The sequence below is a fragment of the Budorcas taxicolor genome, chromosome Y, assembly GCF_023091745.1.
Source record: "Budorcas taxicolor isolate Tak-1 chromosome Y, Takin1.1, whole genome shotgun sequence".
Taxonomy (NCBI): domain Eukaryota; kingdom Metazoa; phylum Chordata; class Mammalia; order Artiodactyla; family Bovidae; genus Budorcas; species Budorcas taxicolor.
The window spans coordinates 5443636-5464726 of record NC_068936.1 but is presented as its reverse complement, the minus strand read 5'-3'; the positions used below and the strand labels follow the sequence as shown (position 1 = coordinate 5464726).

Genomic DNA, 21091 nt, shown 5'->3' with positions numbered 1-21091 from the left:
AAAAAAATCACAATTTAATAAGACTTTACGTTCTGTAACTTGTATTAATTGCCCACTATATACTTGTCTTAACTCCTCTATTTCTTTAAGAAATGATTCCCTTTTGATTATTTGATCTCAGTGTAATTTGTGGTTACCAATAAATCTCCAATGACCTTGGGAAGAAGGCCCCATGGCTGGACTTGCTTCCAGATTACTTACCAAATTGCTCCAAAGATCTAAATAATTCGTTGGATTGGCTGAATCTTGGCATTTTGGGGTTAATTGCTATTTGCACCACTGCTTCTGTCGCCGGTGCTGCTTTACATATCTTGATTCAAACACATAATTTTATCCAAAATTGGACTGAAGATGCTTATAATAAGCGTGTTTCTCAGGATCAGGTAGATGAGGATATACAAGAGGAAATACAGGAACTAAAAACAGCCATCAAATGGGTCAGAGATCAACTAATAGATTTGCAAACAAGTGATACTAAAATGTGATTGGAATTCTACTCAAATTTGTGTTACTCCTGTTCATTTCAACCATAGTGCCTACAATTGGGAACAAATCAAATTTCATTTACAAAACATACATGATAATGCCTCCCTGAATGTACAATTACTGCAAAAGGAAATCTTTGAAACCTTTTCTAAATGTCTGCCCTCTTCCACTAATTTGGAAACTTTAGCTGAACAACTAGCTGATCAATTTTCTGGGCTAGATCCACGAGGATGGTTTCAAAGTATTACCCACAGCATCGGGTCTGGGAACTGTAACTCTGGTAATTGTCTTGGTAATTATATTTGTTGTTTATCATTGCCTTTCTGTAAGGTTGGTTAATACTAGACAAACTCAATTGGTCGGGACGTTTTTTACAAATATAATGAAATAGGGGGAATTGTCAGAAAGCGTTTAACAGGAAGCTTCCTGTGTGCTGTTTTGGATCTATCATGAATCCTCTGTTCCTTACAGAGTGGTAAATCGCTCCTGGGACTGAGGAATGCATGCATTTGTTTTGTTAGTTTTTCCATACAGCGATAAGTAACTATTTACAACCCTCTTCCTTTTTATGAACCATATGGTGAAAGTGATTATTTACAACCCACTCTCTTTGATACGGATTGCCTTGGGTTTCCTTGATAATTTGTAAGTCTGGACTTTTGATCTTTATCTCTGCTGAAAATAGCTACCTTGTAAGACAGTATACACACCCACACTACGTTGAATAAAACATCTTTGCTCCATCAGAGCTTGGGTTCCTGTGTCTTTCTTTTGTATTTCTTTCTTTCTTTCTCTCTCTGTCTCTCTCTGTCTCTCTCTCTGTTTCTCTGTCTGTAATGTCTGTCTCTCTGTTTCTCTGTCTCTCTGTCTCTCTCTCTCTCTCTCTCACCGGAAAATTCACTGGAGTGTAGAAACCCACCGTGCTCACTCTCTGGCCCGGTCTTCTAAAACCCTCTCGAGAAGGGTCCCTTCCTTGTGCCTTCATCCCCTTGAGAGGGTGCCCAGTGCCTACGTCAGTGGCACAAGCCCTGTGTCAAGGACTTTCTTGGTTTTCTGGGTAAATCAGGGAATATCATCAGCCTCTCTCTTTTACTTTCTAGCCGTTGACTCCAGACCACCAGGTTCTGGTCCATTAAAGGACCTCAACACTCCCCCAGGTCACCTCCATCTCCTCCCTCCGCATTCTCTTCTGTACTTAACTCTGTGAAACTCTCTCGGTGTTCCGGGCTGTGGTGAACACTGAGGGAACTGCTCACAATCTAGACAGGTCCCTCTCCTTTGACAGCCTCTCCTCTCCTCCTGGTCACCTCTATCTCCTTCCTCCCACTTCGCTTCTCTATCAGTTCAGTTCAATCGCTCAGTCGTGTCCGACTCTCTGCAACTTCATGATTTGCAGCACGCCAGGTGCCTCTGTCCATCACCAACTCCCGGAGTTCACTGAGACTCACGTCCATCGAGTCCGTGATGCCATCCAGCCATCTCATCCTCGGTCGTCCCCTTCTCCTCCTGCCCCCAATCACTCCCTGGATCAGAGTCTTTTCCAATGAGCCAACTCGTGTCCAAAGTACTGGAGCTTCGGCTTTAGCATCATTCCTTCCAAAGAAATCCCAGGGTTGATCTCCTTCAGAATGGACTGGTTGGATCTCCTTGCAGTCCAAGGGACTCTCAAGGGTCTTCTCCAACACCACAGTTCAAAAGCATCAATCCTTCAGCGTTCAGCCTTCTTCACATCCATACATGATCACAGGAAAAAACATAGCCTTGACTAGACAGACCTTAGTCGGCAAAGTAATGTCTCTGCTTTTGAATATGCTATCTAGGTTGTTCATAACTTTCCTTCCAAGGAGTAAGCGTCTTTTAATTTCATGGCTGCAGTCATCATCTGCAGTGATTTTGGAGCCCCCCCCCCCCCCCCCCCCCCCGCAAAATTAAGTCTGACACTGTATCCACTGTTTCCCCATCTATTTCCCATGAAGTGATGGGACCAGATGCCTTGATCTTCGTTTTCTGAATGTTGAGCTTTAAGCCAACTTTTTCACTCTCCTCTTTGACTTTCATCAAGAGGCTTTTTAGCTCCTCTTCACTTTCTGCCATAAGGGTGGTGTCATCTGCTTATCTGAGGTTATTGATATTTCTCCCGGCAATCTTGTTTCCAGCTTGTGTTTCTTCCAGTCCAGCGTTTCTCATGATATACTCTGCATATAAGTTTAATAAGCAGGGTGACAATATACAGCCTTGACGTACCCGTTTTCCTATTTGGAACCAGTCTGTTTTTGCATGTCCAGTTCTAACCATCTAGTCAAATCTATGGTTTTTCCAGTGGTCATGTATGGATGTGTCATGGATGGACTATAAAGATAGGTGCATACAGAAAATTGATATTTTGAAACATGCTGCTGGAGAGGACTCTTCAGAGTTCCTTGGACTGCAAGGAGATCCAGTCACTCCATTCTAATGGAGATCGGTCCTGAATCTTCACTGGAAGGACTCATGTTGAAGCTAAAATGCCAGTGCGTTTCTTCCACCACCTGATGTGAAGAGCTGACTCATTGGAAAAGACCCTGATGCTGGGAAAGATTGAGGGCAGGAGGAGAATGGGATGACAGAGGATGAGATTGTTGAATCGCATAAGAGACTCAATGGACATGGGTTTGGGTGAACTCCAGGAGTTGGTGATAGACTTGGAGGCCTGGCGTGCTGCAATTTATTGGGGTCGCAGAGGGTTGGACATGACTCAGTGACTGATCTGAACTGAAAAATCTTAAATGGAAAACAATCGTGTGTGTGTGTGTGTGTGTGTGTGTGTGTGTGTGTGTTTGAATACCTGTGATGTATAAACTAACACAGCATAGTAAATCACTTATATTTCAATTAAAATCTGGAAAAAAAAAATGTCTACTTTGCCAAAGTACATTTGACTCATTCAAAAAGATTTTGCTATCAATGTGGTTACTCATTGTTCATGAAGCACTTTCCGCTTATCTGAGGGCCACTGCTAGTACCCAAGCAAGACAAGCCACTAAGCTTGTGGGCACTACAGTGACATTAGCACCATATATAAGAAGGTGTTGAGTAATTTGGAGCCATCTATTTGCACAAGCTTCATGGAAGGCACAGTAACCTGCATTATCTTGAAAAGGCACATCATAAATCTTGTTTTCCAGGCAGTACAAGACCAATCACTGTGTAGAGAAGAAAGGATGTGATCAGATCACACATAGTGAGCCTCAAAGATATCTATACTCAGGGCTAAATTGCACTGTAACATAAGTAAGCAAGATACACCTTGGTGAAAGGGCAAGAGCATATATGAAAGTCTTGATGATGGCAAAAGTGTTGTATTGATAAACACGAAACCATGCCCATTTGGTGGGTGTACTCAATAGGTGGTACGGGGATATGACAATAGAAGTTTAGATAAAAATATGAAAAAAAAAAAAAAACAATAAATAAGAATAGGTTAAACGAGCTAAAGAATAACCCAAAACTTAAGGAGGGAGGGACATACACAGGAGATTAGCCAGGTCATCAATCTCCTGAAAGATCAGAGTGCAGGAAGAAAACACTTCTGATTTTTATATAAATGACGTGTGTCCCTATATTCTCCACACAACATTTCAAATAATATCAGCGTCTAATTGCTTCAGGCTCCATCCCAGTTCAGGTTTAATCCACGTAATAATTTCTTATTTATTAACATTAATGATACATCAAGTAACATTGGTGATATTAACAATAGTGAATATGTCAAGTCTGTATTTTGTCACCTTGTTTATTCAGCATACATGCAGGGTACATCATGTGAAATGCCAGGCTGGATGAAGCAGAAGCTGGAAACATGACCGCTGGGAGAAATAACTTCAGGTATACAGGTGATGCCACCCTAATGGCAGAAAGTGAAGAGGAACCAAAGAGCCTCGTGACGAAAGTGAAGAAGAAAATTAAAAAGTTGGCTTAAAACTCAACATTAAAACAATTAAGGCCATGGCATCGGATTCTGTCACTTCGTGGCAAATAGTTGGGGAAACAATGGAAACCGTGAGAGACTGTATTTTCTTGGGCTCCAAAATCACTGCAGATGGTGATTGCAGCCATGAAATTAACAGATTCTTGTTCCTCGGATGAAAAGCTATGGCCAACTTAGCAGTATTTAAAAGCAGAGACTCTAGTTTGCCAACAAAGGTATGGGTAGTCAAACCCAGTCAAAGCTACTGGGTTTTTCCAGTAGTCACGTTTGGATGTGAGAATTGGACCATAAAGAGCGCTGAGTGCCGAAAGAATTGATGCTTTTGATCTGCGGTGGTGCAGAAGACTCTGGAGAGTCTTTTGCACTGCAAGGAGATCAAGCCAATCAATCCTAAAGAAAATCAGTCCTGAATATTCACTGGAAGGACTGACCCTGAACCTGAAGCTCCAATACTTTAGCCACCTGAAATGAAGAACTAATTTCTTAGAAAAGACCCTGATGCTGGGGAGATTGAAAGCAGGGGAAGGGGACGACAGAGAATGAGATGGTTGGATGCATCTCTGACTGACTCAATGGATCTGAGTTTGAGCAAACCATAGGAGTTGGTAATGGATAGGGAAGCCTTGAGTCTTGTGTGTGGCAGTCCACGGGGTGTCAGAGTCAAACTTGACTGAGCAGCTGAGCTGAACATTAATGATAGGGCTCAACATATACATTTCATGTATGAAATAAAAACGTGTGCCCCTACTTTTTCTGTTCTCTGTAAACTGTTTCCGTTAAATCTCTGTTATCAATTTTATTTCCTTGGTATGTTAAAATATCAGTCAGTAGTTAATTAAAACAGGAGGTTGTAAAAAGTTGAGTGACATTTAATGTTAACTATGAACTTTAGTTACTAATAACATAATATTCATATATCAGTTATAACAAACATTCATAATAGAAATTTGGGGAGGAAAAGGTTGTGTGGGAACTCTGTATTTATCCTTAATTCAATAAAGTTAAAACTCCTAAAGATATAAATGGCTTATTAAAAATATGAATATATTTACACACATTCTTCCAGGACACAGGGCAGCAACTTCTTCAATGTTTTATTACCTTGGTTAAAGTTTCAAATAGAACAACATCTGCCATCAGAAAACAAGTCAGTGTTTCCCTTCAAGTCAAACTCAGCAGAGATCTGTCTGTTAGGTTCTGGAAATGGTGATGTAAACAACTTAGACAGAGGGTACAGGGAACCCAACACTTGGTAATTTGGAGCTGTTAAGGGGTCACAGGAAGACACTCTATGACAACCGGTAAATGACTCACTTATAACATGTGAAACAGGGGGTCGCTCTAGGCATTCACAGTTGTGAGGTATGTTGTGAGCAGCATTTTTTTCGCCCTTTCAAAAGACACATCAACTAAAAAGGACCCCTCAGCTGGTAGGCAACAAGAATCTTCCATTTGTTCAAGCTGTGAATCTAACGTGACATGCTGGTAAACCTGGCTACTGGCATATGGTTACTTTGGGTGACTGTGCAGCTCCTTTCCAAAAAAAGAGGAGGAAGTATGGTGGCAACTCCAGTGTGACCAAGTCCTGGGAAAGATGGGGGATGGCTATGGAACCATACTGGTAAAACGGGCAAGAAATTTGGTGCAAACTGTTAGTCCTTGTCTCATCTGACCTTGGTTTCCCCTGCACTCTTAGAAACAGAGGTCTGGCCACCACCATTTCCACAACCCTGCTGCCTTACTGCCTACCTGGCAGACATGATGCACATCTCACCCCAATGTCTATGTATTCACAAGCAAGCCAAAACAGGGTTAATAACTTCTCTCCCCTTGCTAATGAGAATTAAAAAGGGTTCATTTCCACAAACCCTGGGTTAGGTCAACTTTTGCAGCAGAGATAAGCGGAAAAGATTAGAGGATGTCAAAGCAATCCACCTAGTTAAACAAAGTGAATTTTCATGACAAGACTTTCTTTTCATCCTTAAAAAAGTCACCAACAGACTCACAGCATAAGCACAGTTATTACTGATACAAACATTGTGGTAGGATACCTAGCTCAGTTTGTAATATGAGGCGGCTTTGTTTTGTATTTCATCTCCTCCCCCATCCTCGTCCAGCCAGGCACTCTCCCACCTCATGTCAAGTAGCAGCTGCAAGTAATTTCCGAATTGAAATGCCCACAGGTACACCCACCTCATAGCCAAGTTAGCAGCCTGCTGCAGCAGGGTCTCTCCAGCATTCTTATTAGCACTAAGTCTCCGTGCTTCTGGCGGTAGAGGGCAAGACTGCGTCATCTGTGGAAGTAAACCTGAACACAGTGGCTGCAAGGACTGGTCCTGCTTGGCTGGTGACTGATGATACTTAGAAGTGAGCCTCGGCTGATTTCTGAATCTCTGGATGGTTACCTGTCATGAAACCAGGCAGTGCAAACATTTAAGGCCATCTTCCAACACTTGCATTTTTCCCCTCTCTCTGACATATAAAACTAACATAAGGTAATTTTCCTTTTCACTTGTTTGGATGAGGGACAGATGTCAAAGGGGTGTAAGGGGAAGAGATTTGTCTAACGAGTTTGAAATTTCATCACCACTTAGGAGACATGGTCCTTTGAATGCAGGACTGAACTTGGAAAAGGAGGTCAGAAAAAGAAAAGCTTTTTTTTTTGTTCTGAGAAGCAATAACAGGTAGGCAAACACTGATCTGTGGAATGCCTACATAACCATCATTTAGTAGAGGATATCAAAAGGTACCTTGTCATCTGCACTGTCCCTTGTCATTGAAGTGCACTGTCTGGGCCCCTAAGGAATTAGGTGTTTGGTTTTGCACAGTCACTTCCCAGATGGTTTCTCAATGTCATCTGTGTTTTCCTGGCAATCCTCTTGTTCATTTGTGTGCAGTACATCCGGCTTTGGGCTTTCTTTAATTCTCCTCTGTTTGGTATGCTTTTTAAGCCTGATGTAAAGTTTGTCTGGGTTTGAATCTGATTGCCTGCAATAATGGATAAAAAGATTCTTTATGGGTAGGGAGTCAAGAGAATACAGGAAAGCCTAAAAGGGGGTGAAGGAGCGTCTTTAGGGAAAGGAGAAAAATGGATTTCAAGTTTTAGCTGGTGCAGAAAATAAGCCTTCTGTAAACACTGATCACTTCAGTTTTCAAAGACATGGTAATTTAACTGCAAAACCTTAATATTTTAATTAGTTGACATTCAAACAGCAAACAGGTTAATCCACAGAATGCCAAATGTCAACACTGTTTAAAGGGCTAAAGCAGGAGTCAGCTATGCACACTTTTCCAATCCCACTTTGTGGGCTCAGATGCAAGACAGTCCCAAACAAGGTCACTCAGTCTATGTTATCAGGAAGCAGGAAATTAATTCGGTAAGAAGGTGAAATGAGGGTGCTGTCAAGCTACAGGGCTCAATAAGACATCTTCCTCGGCAGCGATAGTCTGGGTAAAGAAAGGCCCAAGAAATAAAGCTCCCTCCTTTCAAACGAGCTTCTCAGTAAACATTCCAGAGGGAAGTATGGAGGCTAGTAGGATCTCATGGGAAAACTACTCACCTAACCACATGCTACTCAATCAACTTCAGTGTCATTCAGGTTCCTCCAACACCCTCCGTCACAGACGGTAGGTGACCGACCCACCCTCCAGGAGTGGCCCCCTCACACCTTGTTCATCGTCTTTGGATTTGACAGAATTTTCCAACCAACTTTCGTTACATCTGGCCTCTGCCCTCTTTCCGCTGGGTTTCTCCTTAGATATTTTACTGCTCTGAGGCTTAAAGGCCTGGGTTACTTTCTTCCTGCCTTGCTGGCCATGGTTGCTCTCTGCTGCCAATGTCTGCTGCTCTCCAAGGTGCACGTGGTGTTGCTTTGGGTGATTGGGCCCTGTTAATTTGATGCTCAGCTTCCGGTTAGTCAGCTCACTGTACTGTGAGTTTTCTAAGTGGTTAGAGGAACTGCTTGTCATTTCCCTCTAAGGTCAGTCGTTCTTTGGAGAAATAACTGCAAAGTAATCAAAAAGTTCCCTAGCAGTAAGGGTCAGACTGTCATACATCTGTACGGGAGCCCCTGGTAGCTTAGACAGGAAAGAATCTGCCTGCAGTGCGAAAGACCCAGGTTGGATCCCTGGGTCAGGAAGAGCCCCTAGAGAAGGAAGTGGCAACCCACTCCAGTATTCTTGCCTGGAGAATCCTAAGGATGGAGGAGCCTGGCAGGCAATAGTCCAAGGTGTCACAAAGAGTCAGACACAACTGAGTGACTTCACTTTCACTCTATCTCTGTAATGGCAGTACAGTAAAGGAGGGAGGTCTGGTCACTATCTTTGCTGCAGGTTACAAAGTCTTGGGACAATTTGAGTATTTTCTTTGGCTGTCTTTCAGCCTGAGCATCTGATGAGGTGTAAAAGGAGGTATGAGCAGGATACCCGGAGCCTGTGGGTTCTATGTAATCTTATACCATATTGCCCTGGAGTTGGTAAGAGAACAGAGCCATTCACTTCTCTACCCCAAGACTTCGCCTGGACATTGAGAGGCTACAGTGAGCACCATGTCTTCTTTCAGTTCCTTTTTGGCTTCCTGCAACTAAGCTTTTGGGACTCGTTTCTGCTTGGCTTTCAGCAAAGGGTCTTCTGGAAGCTCTTCCACAGTGTCACCTGAGACACTGTGCTTCTATCCAGCAAGTGAGTGAGGTTATGAGGCATCTTCAAGTCCATCTGGTTGGATGGTGTCTCACTTTCAGGCTGCCTGTCCATCAGGTCCTTCTCCACAGGAAGATCTCTGTCCTGAGGGACCTTGAAGAGATCGTGTTTGGTTTTTTTTGTTTTGTTTTGTTTTTTTCCTACTGCTACACTCACCTGGAGAAGGGAGACACTAATACAAAAGTGAAGGCCCAAAAGTCACCAGGAGAATGGAGGATCTGGGGAGCAGGTGAAAGATCCCATATTAAATGACAATGCCTTATCTCCTATACTGACCAGATCTGTAACTATCATTTTTATAGCTGGGGACATGAAAACAAGAAAAGAACGTGAAGTGTCCATTGAATTTGGTCCTTTCCTTTCACAGCAAAATCCTACAAAGACAATACTGATCTAAAAATCTGTAGGAAGACATGCTGAGCTTCACATTTTGTAATGAGTGAAGGCTGATGTAATAAAGAGGCCAAATATTTACCAAATATGAGCTACAGTGCCGGGGTCCAGCCCTGGTGGATCCAGGGAATTTGAAGGTGGGGATGGAGTCGGCATCCTTGGAAAAATGCATATTTAATTACAGATGTATAGAGAGATTAGAAACGGATAGTGTAGAAGGAAAATTAGTGGAGAAAAAGAGGCTGAATAACTTGGTTCATGTGGAATAGCATCCATGCTCCAGATGGGAATTCAGCCGGAAAAAACGGGGAGCAAGAAAGAAATGACATGGGGGAATCAGTTTTTTTGCAGAAAGTGATCCAATTTCTCTGTTTTGAGGTGTGCTTCTATACCTTTTGTTACACATAGGGATGAATACAGAGTCACGTGGGGGTCAGCAGTCCTGACCTTTATCAAAATCAGGTGCTTAGGGATTAAAAAGGTCTTAGGGATTCTACATCATCTTCTGGCCATGAGTGAGACCTGCTGACATTTTATGATCCTTTCCTTCTGATAACCAAAAAACTTATTTCTTCCAAGGGTGTTTTTTCTTAAACTAGGCACCACCCTCCAAATAAAGTTACATTCCTATAGGGTGAGGGGGTAGTGAGTTACAATCTAGAAAGGAATATATTTAATCCAAGGCTAACATGATTAATCTTAAAGGTTAATGCTTTTTTCCCCTATATGCTTAAAGGTTAATACTTATTTATCCTATATGCTAGTTATATTCATTATAACGGTAGGGGACATGGAGATTTAGCAGCAAACATCAACCCAACAAATGAAAATCCTTTCACCACTGCTCCCCTTAAGATCTATTTAGTCTTAAGATAGTGATAAAGTTACATTTTTACATAGCAAGGACACAGCGGTTTATAACAAAGTACAGTGATCTATTACAAAAGAGAAAATGCATTAACTCAAAAAGTCTAGTCTTGCTAACCTTAAAAACTACTATATTTCCTTTTCTATATTCCAAATGCATTGATTAACATATTCCCAGGTGCCTAAACATATGGAGGCCTGGTGGCAATCAATGACTCAACAATGAGAAAAGCCCTATGCTAATTAAGACTCTCAAAATACTCCAAAACTCTCTGTGCTGTTTATGGTTAGGAGGTAGTAAACAATCATGTGGCAGGAGTATGGATAATCCTGTCACACAAGCTAGTCTGTCAACAGAGAGGTTTGATCTGAGACACCCTTGTCCCACCCAGGGCAGGGAGTTAGCAGCAATTATTGGCACAACAAATGAAAAACCCTTCACCAATGTGATTCCTAACCAACTGCTATACTAATAATTTCCAACTTCCCAAAAGACTTTGCCTTTAGTAAATCTAAAACATCTCATGGCGCTCAGATTGGGAGGCTGTAAACAATCACATGTGGCTGGATGAACCTATACAGGTGGGCTAGGTAACCTTCAGAGGAGTCCATAAGCTGAAACACTCTTGTCACGCCTGGGAATTTTTATTGACTTGGAGCTGCAAGTTAACTCCTTCTCTGAGAGAAATGGTGATGGGGGAGAGCCCCCCGTAAAGTCAGAGGTGTAGGTGACAGCATAAAAGAGACTCTGGTTTGGGGGTAGATGCTCAGGAACAGGGGGTTTCCTGAGCCTTGATCATGCCTTTGTGTATGCCAGGCCTCCTTCCTCATGACCTTTGCCATGGGCGGAGTTCCTCACGCTGGCCCCCGGCACTATAGAAAGAAAACTGGTAATGTACTTGGTTCAACAGGGCAAATCATGAAGAAAAAAATAAATCATGGATGGAACTCTTTAGCAAAGTTTCTAATTGTATCTACAAAGTTCACAGGCAATGTCACAGCAGTCAATCTGATTACAGTGAAATTCTCTGTCCGGTTTTCTCTCAAACTTTTAGGGGAAATTTTTAGTACTGAAACCATGTAACTCCTCTCATTTCCTGTGCAAGAGGAATTTTCTTCATACCTATACATGTAACACTATGCCTGGCATTCTTTCCGTATTCCCGCACATGCAACTACTTAAACGTATCCCAAAGACAAATTTCCATCCTTTTCTTGTCACATATGCCCTCTGATTCAAGGCAGTTTCAGATTCCAAGTCCGCATTTTACATTTCAACTTCAAGTGTCATGTAGTTACCTATCATATAGTTGCTGCTATCTCTGTTAGCAGTTTCAACTGTGTCTAAATAGCCATTATTCTCAAAGCGGTTTTCTCCACAAGGTTTCCGTTTCATTCAAACTTAGTAAACCTGAAATTAGTTTATATTTCACCTGCCTGACTTTTTCACTAGCGTCTTCTACCCACAGAAAATATCCAGGGGATTTGTGAGCACTTATTTCATACATGTTGGCAAACAGATTCACTGGGGTGGGGTCGGGGGAGGGGACCTTCATCTTCCTGTTCCTCCTTAGACAAGAGCACTTCTAAAAAGTGAGCCGTCTCCCTGTCTTCTTCAGGCTTCCCATCTGGTAAAAACTGAAGGAATGCAGATCGTGCTTCCTCACCCTCTAGGTCTAGGAGCATGCAGCACATGTGTCACCATTCCCACTCAGCCAGATCACCTCCTGCCTTATTCTCAAGGACAGAAAGGATGAAATCCGTGCTTCCTCATTCTGAACTATGATCAGAAAACCTGTACTGCTAAAGTCATGGTCCACTGAAACAACAAAGCCATACCCATAATTTGTGCTCTGTCCTTGGAGAAGGCGATGGCACCCCACTGCAATACTCTTGCCTGGAAAATCCCATGGACAGAGGAGCCTCATAGGCTGCAGCCCACGGGGTCTCAAAGAGCCAGACACGACTGAATGACTTCACTTTCACTTTTCACTTTCCTGCATTGGAGAAGGAAATGGCAACCCACTCCAGTGTTCTTGCTTGGAGAATCTCAAAGGACGGGGGAGCCACCAGGCTGCTGGTGGGCTGCCATCTTTGGGCTTGAACTGTAGCCCACTAGGCTCCTCTGTCCATGGGGATCCTCCAGGCAAGAATGCTGGAATGGGTTGCCGTGCCTTCCTCCAGGGGATCATCCCAAGCCAGGGATCAACCCCAGGTCTGCCTCACTGCAGGCAGATTCTTTACTGTCTGAGCCACCTGGGAAGCCCACCCATAGTCAGTTGTTTTCTTTGTTTCACAAGAGGATCTTTTCCCAAACTAGATCCATCCACCCTTTCACCCAACCCAATGCAGTATGAGAAACAAATATAAAATAACTGACACCTTTTCAGTACTGCCTTCTCAGATCAAAGATCCCGATTCTCTTAAATGAAGCCTCCCGAGGTATTTCTCATTATCCTCCTGAAGAACACATCTGACTATCGAGTTAACAGGCTATCTGAACTGCTTGGAAGAGAAGCTGCACAGCACATTTCTGCAGATCTCAATTTGGACTTTTGTAAATGAGGTCATTTCAACCACTATCCAAATGACTCCAGTTGAGGACAAAGAGCTACACAAAGAGATATGCAGGAGGACTGACCATGACAATCTGTCATTGTTGCTACTTTTCTAAGTATAGAGAATCACATCTCCTTTGCCTTACAGTCTAGGCTGAGGTGATCATGTCTATGTTTTAACACTTGCTTTCTGCAGCACAGTCATATGACTCACAGCTCATATGTCCCATAATTCATCATGTTGTACCATACAATTACCTCACAAAAGGATCACCATGATGACATTTATAATTCTTCATAGAAACAAACCAGCACAGCAACCTCTCTACTATTGAGCCACGCCCCGTTAGATGGAAGCAAAATGGAAAAGTACTGATTAAGACTACCCAATGATTTAAAATCCCAACAATGCAGGTAATTTTAGAGACCCCAGCAAATCCTAACTTTGTTAAAAATTTATATCCTTTACAAAAGAAGTACCAGCACTCTCTGTTCAAAGCTCTAATGTACAAAACATACACATGGTCTTATGGAAGAGAGGTTTCCTGACCACGAAGCTGCATGAAGCTCTTTGATTTAGTCTTTTTCCAGTTCCTGCCCAGGCACTTCTACTGAGCAGGTCCTAGGTTTGCTCAAGCAAAAGAGTTGGCATAGGAGACCATAACTGCATTTTTCGAAAAGAAGGTAGGAATCTACTTTGGCAGTTCAGCTAATGGTTCCTATTTGTGCATTTGCTAGTTTAGTTAACATAATTAATCTACTGACTTCTAAAGTGAAAATTTTATTCAACTGCCAGCATGCCGGAAGCTCAGGCTTCCCTGGTGACTTGAATGCTGAAGGATTTCCCTGCAGTGAAGGTGAACTCGATTTTATCCCCGAGTTGGGAAAATCCCTTGTAGAAAGGCATGGCAATCCACTCCAGTATTCTAGTCTGAAGAATCCCCATGGACGGAGAAGGCCAGCAGGTTACCATCCAAGGGGTCGCGAAGAGTCAAACACAACTGAGGGACTAAGCACACCTATACACTCTCTCACAGGATAAATGAAAATCTTCAGCACTGTATTTTCAAGTATATATATATATATATTTTTTTTTTTTTCCTTTAGGCACCTGCCACAGAGATGTACCTGGAGATGTACTACGTAGATTTTTTTTGTAACTTCAGAGTCAGTGCTTCTCTGAAAAACGATGTGTCTCAAGAACCTCCTTTGGGGGCACAATAAAGTTCAAAGAGACCATCAATTCTTCATTCTACTAACTGAAAGAGCAAGGTATTTTCCCTTGCAGGCACTAAACTGAAACTGAACTTGTTTCACTCACTTCTCTCAACTCTGAGAATAGAGTCAAACCTGTTCTCATAGATGCGGTATCACAAAGTACTTATATCTCTCTGTGTCATTCCGGTCAGCAATGACCTCCAGGGCTACCAACTTCAGCTTTTTATCCGGATTTTCTTTCACTCTTTACCAGGTAACAGGGCTGAACTTACAAATTTCAGAATCTTTGGCTTCAGGCTGGCTTCACTTTCTATCATCTCGAACTGTGGGAACGGCATCATTGAATGCTCGAAAGAAAATAAATACAGAGGCCCACCCCCCCCCACCCCCCACCCCCCCCACACACACACCAAAAAACATATCACAACTATTTTAGGTGCCTTATCTTTAGGGTTGGAGAAGAAAATGGCAATCTACTCCAGCACTCTTGCCTGGAAAATCCCATGGACGGAGGAGCCTGATGGGCTATAGTCCTTGGGGTTGCAAAGAGTTGGACACGACTGAGCGACTTCATTTTCCCTTTCACTATCTTTAAGGTAGTATCTTCCAAAAAACAAACAAACAAACAAACATATATATATATATATATATATATATATATATATATATATATATATATATGCCTGAAACCAACAATGATTTATGAAATAAAGCTGTTCTATCATATACTCCTCATAAATTTTGGTATGAAGGAATATATTCCATGTGAATGTACATTCAGTGAATACACTTGCAAAAACAATATTCTTTTTCTCAGATAAATAGAAAAGAACAATCACATATAAAAGAGAGTAGTAAGAAGTGATGCACAAGGAACAAAGGTGAGCATAGGTATAAAATTCCCTTCAACTATTTGGCAGTAAAACTTAACTCTAAAGGTTTATGTAATATCGTAATAAAAATAATTTGTAAGAATAAATTTGGAAAACTATCTGATGATAAGCAGCAGGTATACATAAATACTGTCCTTCTGTAATCCTTATGTAATTAATATCAGGTATATAATTCTCAAATTCCATAAACATGAGCTAATATTTTTTCATGACATTACAAAAATAATTTGGCTTTATTCATTTTTCAGATAATGATAAAAGTCTTGGTAAATTCCTGTATGAATCATAATTCACTACTATGCAAGAGGTGTGTTCTTACGTGGATGTGTGAATCCTGCATAACTACCAGACTTGTGGCTGCTACACATTTTCTCCAAATATCTCATAACACGTTCTGAACATCAATGTAAACATACGCTAACAGCATAGAAAGTAAAATAACTGAGAAACATCACGAAACCTTTAAATATCGTCTGCAATTATTAAAACTTCTGGTATCACCATTCAAGTGAAGTTTTTTAACCTGAAGGATCTAAATTCTACTATGTAGTTTCCCTTATTGGACACACTTCATAATAATTTTAAGCATTTAAATTATTATAAGCTTCATTAACCAAATCTCCCTGTTGCCCTACCATACAATAACCCCCCATTCCTCTTCATGCATTTAAAAAACTAGCACCTGGTCAGTTTGCTGCAATTCAGGTGGAGGGCTCAGCGGCAATGCCTGCCGCTCCTGGCTGGACTAGAATAAGCATTCAGCCTTGTAGTGATACACTTAAACCAGTCATCCAGATAACCAGCAGAGTTAGCAATTCTCTTTGCCAGCCTAGACAGCTTCGGTTTCAGAACTTTGCTACTGGTTGATTTTGCCTCGTGAGCTCAATCTTTGGTATTGGTGGAGGTGATATCCACACTTGGTGGGGCACCAGCCATGCAAAAGGGTTTGGGTACCTTTTTTACCAGAAGTTACAGCAAGGCAATCATTTCCCAGAATTGGCTGCAGGAACAGAGTCAAGACTGGCATTTCTCAGTTCTCCCTGTTGTGTCCCACTGGAACATTCCCTTTGCTAAAGCTAAAGACTGAGGGGTCTGGAGTGTGTTTGAAAGCATAGGCTTCATCACTGATGCACCCCAACTCCTCCCTCAGAATAACTAAACCCTGATAAGGCTGAAGCACCGGGTCAGTCAGGGGTTTGGTGCCCTCAGCACTCTGGCGGAGACTCAGTTGTAAAGCTGGCTATATGTATGCATTACATCTTTCATCTGGCTCTTCCTGCAGAAGAGCTACATATAGAAGGCTGTCATTTATGATGACAGTTTTCCCTTGATTCTACACAGGGCTTCCATTTAGGTTCCTGTCGCTGGAGATCTCCGAATGTAACATGATTCTGTTAGCTCCAAACATCTCAGAAAATTTATTTTGAAGGCTTGGGTCCTCATAGGAGGATCTGTCATCAGAGCAGGGTAACTTCTTTGATTCTTTAGTGATCTCTACAGGAGTCCAACCAATGTGCCTTCATTTGTCACAAACTCTGGCAGGCCCATGGCTACCTTGGCTTTTGAGCAAGATGGCTGCGAAAGGGAGTACTGCTTAGCAACAAAACTGGGTGAGGGTGCACAGGTTTCTTGATATGATACGAGAGAGGATTTAGAGGTATGGTTTCATGTGCTAAGTAGGGAAGGTAACTCCAATGGTAGGAAATTTGTGGGGACGTGAACACCTCCATTGGAGACAGAAATGCCAAATTTGGTGGAAGATCACCCTCACTGCTTTGAAATTCCGTTCTGGGTTCCTGGCTTTGATGCCCTTGCTGCCAGTGTCATTGCTTTGTTTGACAGGTGTGATCAACACCTGACCCATATGTTGATTAAGAGACGCCGCTGAACCCATGGAACTCCTACTAGTTTTGGTGACATCCACACTACCATTTGGGATTGACAACACAAAGGCTGGGTGGCCCACACTCAACTTTGACCCCAACACATCAGTGACCATGGCAGGTGTGATTCTCATTCAGGAACAAAATGAACTGCACAGCTGGGGGATGGCTCAGTCCAAACTCTCGTTCTTCAGAAGCAAGCCTCTACCACTGTTCTCTTCATTAGAATTTGGCCCATGCACCAACGAGAATGAGGGGGTTCTGCTAATGATGTCAGATCTGTAGACAGCACAATCATTTCCTGGAGGGAACAGAGTTTTTTCTGGAATTTCACTTCTGGAGAACACTAAGCCACTTCCAGCTCGGCTGTGAGCCAAGACTTCAGGAGCCATCTTCTTCATGTGGTCAGTTTTGGAAGCAACGACACCCACCATTTCAGAAGACAAGTCTGGCGGCTTACTGGTGACACCTTTGGTAACCATCTGCTTCTCCAATAGAGGAGGTGAGCTGCCATCCTTTCTGTCGTGACCCGTTTTTTTCCCCCAAGTGTCCCCAGGAACCGGCTGCGTGCTTTCAGCTCCCTCTGGATACTTGCTGCTGCAGGGTCTGGCCATGAGGCACTTGCTGCTGATCTTCATGTATGGCTTCAACATGGTGATGGAGGGTGAGGCAGAAATCCTGGCATAATGCTTATTGATTTCAGAGCAGATGTTTGCAGTGGGCTGAGAAGGAAAGAGGAGTCTTGGAAAAGGCCAGGGTGACAGTGGTAGAAGACCTGTGTCCCCCAGCAGGCCAGTGGTGACTGCCTTGGCAGAAGGTCCCTAGGCTGCTCATTATTCCAACAGTGGGAATTAACCAGGTTCCCATGACTGACACCAATCTTCCAGTACAGGCTTTTGTCTGCACAGAGCACATGTGGGGTGCCTGGGGATGATGAAGCTATTAAGAGCCTCACAGGAGAAGCAAGAGGTGATACCATGTGAGGATTCACAGACTGAGGTGGTGGCACGCAGAGAAAATGCTCCTCGTTTGTACAGACTGGAGACTACATTGGCTGAGCTATCCTGTAGGACTGAGGTGGCAGTGCCTTGTATATGTTCACTGATACTTATTTGGAAAGTTGCAGGAAGGGGAGACGTCTGGCATGGTTCCCTCCAGGGCAACTGGAAGTAATGAAGGCCACTATGTTGAGATGGCTGCATTTGTCACTGGCAGACCTATCTGAGCCCAATGCTGCTGCTGTAGGGACAGCACTTTTTTCTGTGTTCTAAGTGGTGTTTTGTACACACCACTGAAGTTACCAGGCAGTTTTCCAGACAAGTGGAAGCCTCCACTGTTTCGGGTGTCTTCAGTTTGAACTCCACCTCTGGATTTCTTTCTGAAGAAGACTTAGCTCCACCTAAAGAGCTCATGACACTCCCCTGACCTTTCTCTGAGGTCAGTACCCACCAGACAGAAGAGACAATGCCTTGAAGGGCACAGATGTCCCTCTGGATGAGGCCAGTGCAGTCCGTGCTCAGCTCTGCAATGCCATCAATCCAGTGGACAGCAGCCACATCCACCTTTACAGAAAAAGAACATGACTTGTGTGTTATTTTTCATGCTTTCAAAGCAGAAGTATCCATCTCAAAGAAAGTCTGTAGATTAAATTTCCATGACAGCAGCCTAACATTAGAGCAAACATGGTTAAAGATGAAATTAAACTAAAATATCCATGGGTCTCCATTATTCCATTTCCCTTCTCCACTCTTATATATTTTCACTTCTATCTCATAGTACTTAAATGGGCTTCCTGCATTTCTTCACCACTCAATCAACCATCATTCTAAAAGCATGTAAAATTGTATATCCTTTTAGAGTTAATATTTATTAATTAAATTATTAAATGAGTGAGAAGAGACAATAATTTGACTTATAAATAATAAAGATATTATTGTCTTTTAATTAAATTGTTAAAATAACTAATAATTAAAATAATTAAATTATTATTGTATTAAATAATAAAAACAATAATAAAGACAATAATTTACATTAACCCTCCCCAGACCTGTCAGGGTTGTTTGTGGATCCTTTCCTGGACGCAGAAAGGGAAGACTTAATATAACCAAAAACAATCTTCCACGAACAACTGGGAATAGAACTTCATTCCTAAACTAACAGAGCATCTAAGGGTCAAATTGCTGTTGCATCTTTCTCCTCTTCTCCCTGGTATCTGATGACAGAACTGTGTTTCATATTCACTGGTAAAAGATATACCAAAAGGGTCTACAAAAGGCTGAAACTTTATTCAGGTGCCACCACTGACAAAAAACAAAGCTGGAAACAGGAAAGCAGTGAGAGAAAACTGACTCACATGTATATGCAGACTTATTTAAAATTGCTAAGATTTTTTAGCAGAAATATTCCAGGAAACAAAGCAATAGATAATAAATTAAAAGTGTGAGAGAGAACAACTGTTAACCAAGATTACAACATCTGCAAAACTGTATTTCAAAACTGGAAGAGAAATTAAGAGTTACTCCAGATTAAGAAACACTAAAGAAATTCATTATCACCAGAAATTCATTTCTTCCTTAGAAGAAATCCTAACTGGGGTCAAATTAAAACAAACAAACAAAAAATATTCCATAGAAACACAGAATCATATGGATCACAATACTTTCCCATAAAGTCTGTCACAGTTTCCATTGTTTCCCCATCTATTTTCCATGGAGTGATGGGACTGGATGCAATGATCTTGGCTTTTTTAATGTTTATTTTTAAGCCAGCTTTTTCACTCTCCTCTTTACCGGGGTCCAGCCCGGTTGGATCCAGGGATATCCTCAGGGTGACGGCATCGGTTGGGGGTTGGGGGTGGGATGGGGGGAAGAATAAAAGAAAGAATGAATGTTGCAGTTAAGAAAATAGAGGAGAGAGACCGGTTGATATTCCTTGGTTTACACAGAAAGCCACTAAATCCCCAGAACAGGACTTGCACTGTTCACGTAGGCCACAGGCGCCCTCTGGAACCGCTGAAGGTGCCTCACCTTGGGCATCTTCTCGAGTGAGTCTTAGAAGCCTGGGCATGAATGTGAACTCAGAGGGCCCCAGCACTCCAAGGAGTCAAACTGAAAAAGAAAGAAGACAAGAACAACACGGAGAGACTAAGCTTCGGTGAGCAAGGGGCGCAACTTTATTTTCACAGGGAACTTTTATACCTTAAGTTGTACATAGAGAATAATGGAAGATGCAGAGTCATGCACGGTCAGCAGCCCTGACCCTTATCAGAACCAGGCGTTCTTTCTGTATACCTATTTGTATACACAGGTCTTAGGTGATTTACATCATCTTCTGGCCCGGAGTCCTGCTAACATTTTACGACTCTTTCTTCTGATAAAGGTTAGTTAAGCATAAAGCTTATTTTCTCTGAAAGTGTTTTTTTTCCTAAAGTCAGGCACCATTCTCCGAAATCACTAGATAAAGTTGCATTCCTATAGGGCAAAGGTGCAGTGGGCTATAACAGGGAAATAATTTATTAACTCAAGGTTTAGTGTTGTTAATATCATGGCCACTACCTATATTTCTATATATCAACTATGTTAATTAATGCTCACAATATGAAAACTTGGCAGCAAACATTGGCTCAACAATGACACCCTTCACCAGTACCATTCTAATAATGTTAACTCCTCAAAAGGCTTTATTTAAGCTTCCCATGCCTCTCGCAGTTGGGAGGCTGTAAACAGCCACAGGTGTAGTTGTAAAAGTCCAGCTAAACCTGTCAGGCAAGTTAGAGAGCCATCAGAGGGGTTTGAATGCATTAAGCTCAGGTGGCTGGAACCAGCGCACTACGTGCGGCCAAGAGGAGCTACCCCACATCCCAAGTCAGGGGCAGAAGCTGGGAGAACCCCATGTCCAAAGGGCGGGGGCCAATAGGAGTTACCCCACGTCCGAGGCTGGAACAGCAGCCGAGAGTGCCAGCTTGTGACGGCACAGGAACGGCCTTGAGGAGCCACATCCGAGGCCAGCGGCGGCTGCCGGGAGGACCAACCCCACATCCAAGGAGCAGTGGCTGCACGGGCGCAGGAGGGTCTAGAGGAGCTATCCCACGTTGAAGGTCAGGAAGGGCGGCGGTAAGGAGATACCCCT

At 42.5% G+C, this 21091-nt stretch overlaps 1 pseudogene; it reads right to left on the bottom strand.

Annotated features, from left to right (window-relative positions):
* LOC128070935 (BCL-6 corepressor-like) overlaps positions 1-19998 on the bottom strand; it is a 57186-nt pseudogene extending 37188 nt beyond the window's left edge.
* Positions 19999-21091: the final 1093 nt, after the last annotated feature.